This window comes from Brachycentrus maculatus, unplaced genomic scaffold, assembly GCF_059751285.1.
Source record: "Brachycentrus maculatus isolate JH-2025_06_01 unplaced genomic scaffold, ASM5975128v1 h1tg000459l, whole genome shotgun sequence".
NCBI classification, from domain to species: Eukaryota; Metazoa; Arthropoda; class Insecta; order Trichoptera; family Brachycentridae; genus Brachycentrus; species Brachycentrus maculatus.
Window position 1 is genome coordinate 172,047 of NW_028281206.1, and position 6,000 is coordinate 178,046.

General features: G+C 31.1%; 1 protein-coding gene across 2 annotated transcripts in view; it reads right to left on the minus strand.

Annotated features, from left to right (window-relative positions):
- pot (zona pellucida domain protein papillote) overlaps positions 1 to 1,866 on the minus strand; it is an 86,503-nt gene extending 84,637 nt beyond the window's left edge. The window contains exon 1 of one of the 2 annotated variants that reach the window (XM_088271716.1): positions 1,612 to 1,866. The gene's annotated coding sequence lies outside the window, so the exon portion shown is untranslated. Of the gene's footprint in view, positions 1 to 1,607 lie in introns of both variants that reach the window. The other variant, XM_088271717.1, reaches the window with a different exon arrangement.
- Between the last annotated feature and the right edge of the window lie 4,134 nt (positions 1,867 to 6,000).

A 6,000-nucleotide genomic window follows, 5' to 3' on the forward strand; every position in this document is an offset into this window, starting at 1 on the left:
CCACGAAGAATCCATTTGGCACTTAGTCAACAAGCCAGCCTGCATAATGTTTGCGAAGGAAACGGAAAGAGGCTTGTTTGTCGAAAAACGAGATAGGGTAAATGGAATAGATATCGGCATCTTAACACGATCGCTGCCGGGTTAGGGAAGCAATATTCACCAGAAGCGGCGTAATTTTTCATGATAAATCGATAAAAAAATTTGTAAGTAAAAATTAAATGCAAAGTCTTTAAAATTGTCTTTTCATCCACACCGATGTGACTACACTCGCTTAACACATAATGCCGACTAATCCGAATATGAATAATATATTGAATACACATACCGCGCGCTGGTGCGTGATTGGCAACGAATGAGTTGAGCAAAAAATAGTACTTTTACTAAGTAATCAGTTTTTTTTTAAATTACCTAACGTCCAAGTGACTCTGAAATCTAGCTTAACACCGCTTATCATGGCCCTAATTAGGCTTAAACTTTTTATGTTTTATAGCCTTTGCCTACTCGTGGGTGGATTTAGTCTTTGTGTTTATAGTAACTATAATTTTATGCAATTTACGAGTGACAATTCTAGGCAAAAGAGTAATCCCCCTCCGTAGTGAGTTTAATAAAATGAAATAAATATTGAAGTGATTTTTTTCTTCTCCTCCGTAGTGTAGTGATAAGCGCGTTTGGATACTAAACTGGAGGTCCTGGGTTCGATTCTCAGGGAGTCAAAATAAAAATGGGTGATTTTCACTTTCATAGTTATTTAATATTACCCTGGACAGGTAGGTACCTGAAGCGCAGGGCTGATCATCTTTCCTTCGTGTATTTAACGATCAAGTTAACACTTTCCTTACAAATTATTTATTTATAAAACCACATCCAAAAATATCAACAAAAAAATAGATTATCATGAACCGTAGAATACTTTTAAAAACCTATTTTTTATTTATTTAAAAGTAATTTTCAGTGTGAAGAAATTTGAAAAAAAAACATGAGGTAGGTACGTTAATGTTATTTGATTCACGGTATTTTATTTTTTATACCTAATTTTATAATTATATCATTCATAGGCGAAAATACTACGTTTAGATCTACCTTAAACAATATTGCAGATACAGACTCATTCAATGTAATTATAACAATAAAGATGTGTATATTTTCGTTTAAAAAATATGAAATAACTTCAAAACGCCTAGTTATTGGCATTCTAATAAAACGATTTACAAATTGGAGTACAATATTGACGGACCTTTTAAAATTTAAACACTTGCCAGTTTTTTAAATTATATTTTAGCTAAAAATTGCGATACGTTAAATAAATTTAAAAAGAATATACTACGCAGTCGAAAAAATACACCTAAAAAACGGAAAATCGGTCCAGAGTGCATGTGCTAACTCGACTAGCGGAAACATTTAGACAAAATCATGGTAACTAAAAATACAGTATTTTCTTTGCGTGAAAATAGGATAAATAAAAATGAAATTTGACTATCGGATATTTAAATATGAAGTGAGTAATGCCAATAGCTGGGTATGCCAACAACTCCTTCCTTCATCCGCCTATATTCTCAGAAATGACGGTGATCAGTTTAGATAATATTTAGGTGTGTAGTTTTTGTTACCTACCTACTCTGGTCAACCTCGGACTCGTAGGCGATGCGTCCACCACAAAATGTCGCTCGTTTAGCCACACAAACAGAAAGAAGAAACAAACTTTTACAATATGTCACCCGAATCACGCACTGGGAACATCTTTTCACACGGCACAACTTTTTGGCAACTTTCGGTAAACAATATTCGACACCTTTCACTTTGTTAACTGGTTTGACAGCGCACGGACGCGACCAGACGCAACCTCCCACCTGTGACTCTCGCAACACACTGAAGTTGGCGATGAATGGATTCATCCAATGGACAGCGGATAAAAAAATATTAGTAACACCAACCTTTGGTACTCGAAAGAACATTTTCCTTCATACTTTTAGAAAAAGTTTAAGTATGTATTAGTATGGAAGAATAGAAGATTTTCGCATCTTTTTATATCCATCCAATACTGGTGGCAGAAATGACTTAACGAGATAGGAAATAAGTGGAGTTACCGCGTACATATTATAAAAACTAAAAAAAGTAAAAAGCAATATGAAATTTTCTTCAGATACGCCTTGACATAACGTATTGAAGTATAACGGTAAATTTATGTAAAAATAAAAATAAAATATTTTACATAAAACTAAAATGAACTAATCACGCCGCTTCCCCACAGGTGTAGGCAAAGAAAACAGAACGCCACACCAATCTGTATTTGCACACAATCTTCGTCACATCCACATTTATACATCTTCTCGTATTTTAGAAATCGAAATACTTGATTATGCCAAGTTCTCCTCGGTCTTCTATTATCAATTACATTTACCTCATAAATATTTTTAACTATGCTTTCTTCACTCATTCGATTTACATGCCCAAACCATCTAAACACACCTTTCTTAATTTTTTAACAAACTTGGTTTTATAACATTTTGACTAAATCCGATTGAATGTATGAATGAGATAACATTTAAAAAATTTTAGGAGAAATATTTGTGCTTTTATTATTTACACAAATATTTTAATTCCATACTATTTCTGTGAGCCTAAGCAGCCCATTATTAGAAATAGGTATCAAATTGTGGGTTCGAACTGAGAAACTCTGACATCAGAGTCCGCGACATTAGCCACGGGACCACAACCCAACACATATCGACATATAACATCTCGTATCGATTAATAAAATTCAGGAGCGCAATTTCATCGAAATGCATCTGTTACTCTAAACTATGTTTGTTGTCTGCTGGCGCAAAAATAAATCTAATTATTTTCGTACGTAAACAAAGCGCTGTCGATCCCTGGATCTAATAACATTCGTCTGCAGGTGCAAATCGTTTCTTTATGGAGCAAAATTATTGTTTTTTTTCTCAATTTTATTGATCCATTTCCGACCATTAAAAATACTCTTCGGAGTAATAAAAATATAAATTTATCTTGGTTTCCAGAATTTGTGGGCGGTTGACGACCGACCATAATGTTTTTGAGAGCCTTTGATTGAATTAATCTCGTTTTTAATGCATTTTATGTAAATCTAGCGAATCTTTATCTTCAGTAATTAAAACTTCATTTTTTTTAATCTCATCAAAGAAGAAGAAGAATATGGAAGTCTGGGCATTTACGGGGCTGACGACCGTCATAGGCTGGTTTAAGTGATCACTTTACACACGTGACATTCACCAATTCTACCCATTATTGACAACTACGCTACTCAAATTCTTGGAAGTTCTATAGATTATATGAACCAATTTCGAAACGTTGTTCTTGAATCACTAGAACTTCACTAGAGACATCTATTGGTGAGATGTAAAGAATCTTTTTTACTAAGCAGAAACTCTTATATTAGTGTGTGAGGTCCAAACCCTGGATTATAATCACACACATCGCTCACTCCTTTCAAGAACGTCATAAATCAAAAAACTTGATTTTTCAGGAGAACGTTTTTAAAGTTTAAAAATATAATACAATGCATTAAAAATAAATATCAAGCCACTCATTGAACTTTTTACTGTGCAACAGATCTTTTTAGGTAAAACCTGAAGTTTTTTTCTCTATTTGAAAAATATTTAGTATATTTCAAAAAAGAATTAAAAAATACCTTTTCATCACAATGCAAAAACAACAATTTTTGCCCTGTAGCGGGTAAATATTATGTTAAAAATATGCCTCTTTTGCTGGGATATAGTACATTTTCTGGGCATTCCGAAAACATGCACAACTGAAAATTGACGATTTTTGATTTATGACGTTCTTGAAAGGAGTGAGCGACATGAGAAACGCCAGAAAATACCATTTTCATTATTATTTTTTTAACTTATAATTTGACCAGTTCATTTATTTACAACATTTTGAGTGTGTCCAAATACTTGTTCACAAATCTGGATTGTCTCCAATTATCGGAGTTTTTCACGTTATTTTTTGACATCTCATCAAAGATGAAGAATAATATGGAAGTCTGGGCATTTACGGGGCTGAAGACCGTCATAGGCTGGTTTAAGTGATCACTTTAAAAACGTGTAAGATTCATACCCATGATTGACAACCACATTACTCAAATTCTTAGATGTTCTATATATATGAACCAATTTTGAAACATTATTCTTGAATCACTAGAACTTCACTAGAGACATCCATTGGCGAGATGGAAAGAAGCTTTTTATTGAGTAGAAACTCTTTTATTAGTATATGAGGTGTCACAAAAAATAATTGCAATGAATTTTGATATTCACTAAGTATTTATTGTATAAAAATAATATATAAAACATATCACAGTACATAAATAATTAGTTCGTAAGTAGACAGTTTGATAATATGGGGTATATAAAAATATAACAAAATAAATCATTCCCGCAGTAGTTATATTGCCAGTTCAAAGGCGTAAACCTAGCCAGGAACTTTATCATGATGTTGCTAGAATTTTAGTTTTTTAATAGGCAACCCAAGGCACAGTTGTAATTTAAATTAAATGAAGATGCTAAGTAAAATGACAGCAATTACAAAACATGATTTTTCCAGAGTAAAAGTAAAAATGTGATTTTATCTTATAATAAATACCAAATATCGCTCACTCCTTTCAACAATGTCATATATCAAAAAAAAAAAATTCAGGAGATCGGTTTTAAAGTTATAGAATAAAATAAAATGTATAAAAAATAAATATCAAGCCACTTTTGAACTTTTTACTGTGCAACAGATCTTTTTAGGCGAAACCTGAAGGTTTTTTCTCCATTTGAAAAATATTTAGTTTATTAAAAAAAAAAATTAATCAATACCTTTTCTTCAAAATGCAAAAACAACACTTTCCGCCATCTAGCGGGTAAATATTAAGTTAAAAATATGCCGCTTTTAATGGGATAAAGTACATTTTCTGGGCATTCCGAAAATATGCACAACTGAAAATTGACAAATTTATATATATGACGTTGTTGAAAGGAGTGACCGATATATTATAATAAATACCAAGTGGGTATACTGACAAAAAACATCAACTCCAAAATCCTTGTTTTGATAATCCCTGTTATTTAAAACTTTTAGCCTGAATAAAATATCCGCTAATATACTTAATTCTTAAGTTTTGAAAAAAAAAATGTTTGATTTATTTTAAAACTATTTTTAGATCATGGACAGACACTTCCTCCTCCGAATTAGTCCGTTATATCGAGGTTTTACTGTCTTGATAAGTCTGGAAGAAGAAATCGTTCACTTTGAAACTGGCCGACATAACTGATAAAAAAAAATTGCAAAACAAATTAAATGCTTTGAATATTTATTAAATTACATTTCCAACTGCTGTACCCGGCTACGGCTCAGTCTGGTTAAATACAAAAGAAAGAAAATACAAAGCACTCATTTGTAGTATATTTAATTCCACAATTCTTGTGAAACAATGAAGACATCAAAGATCTATAAAACAATGCAATCGAAAACATTGATAATACAAATTGCTCTTAACTTTGGCATTCTGCCATCTAACAAAAAAACTCCACACAATATACTTAAACATATTATATATATATAAATATATTAATATATATATATATATATATATATATATATATATATATATATATATATATATATATATATATATAAATAAATATATATATATATATATATATATATATATATATATATATATATATATATATATATATATATATATATATATATATATATATATATATATAAATATTCAACAGCTTCTACTCCCTCTTCAAGCTCCAATGTCCCAAGGGTACATACAACTCACAAATTTATACTTAGCTTCACATATGGTGTTCGATAATAATATTTCAGAATGCATGGATTTTAAGAAATAGTGGTATTTACCAACTATTATATAGATTAACTGTTTCCTGTCCCCAAAAGAATATTTAAAAAATCCTGGTATACAGTTACACATTCCAATGGGCAAAAATTAATTTGTCCTCT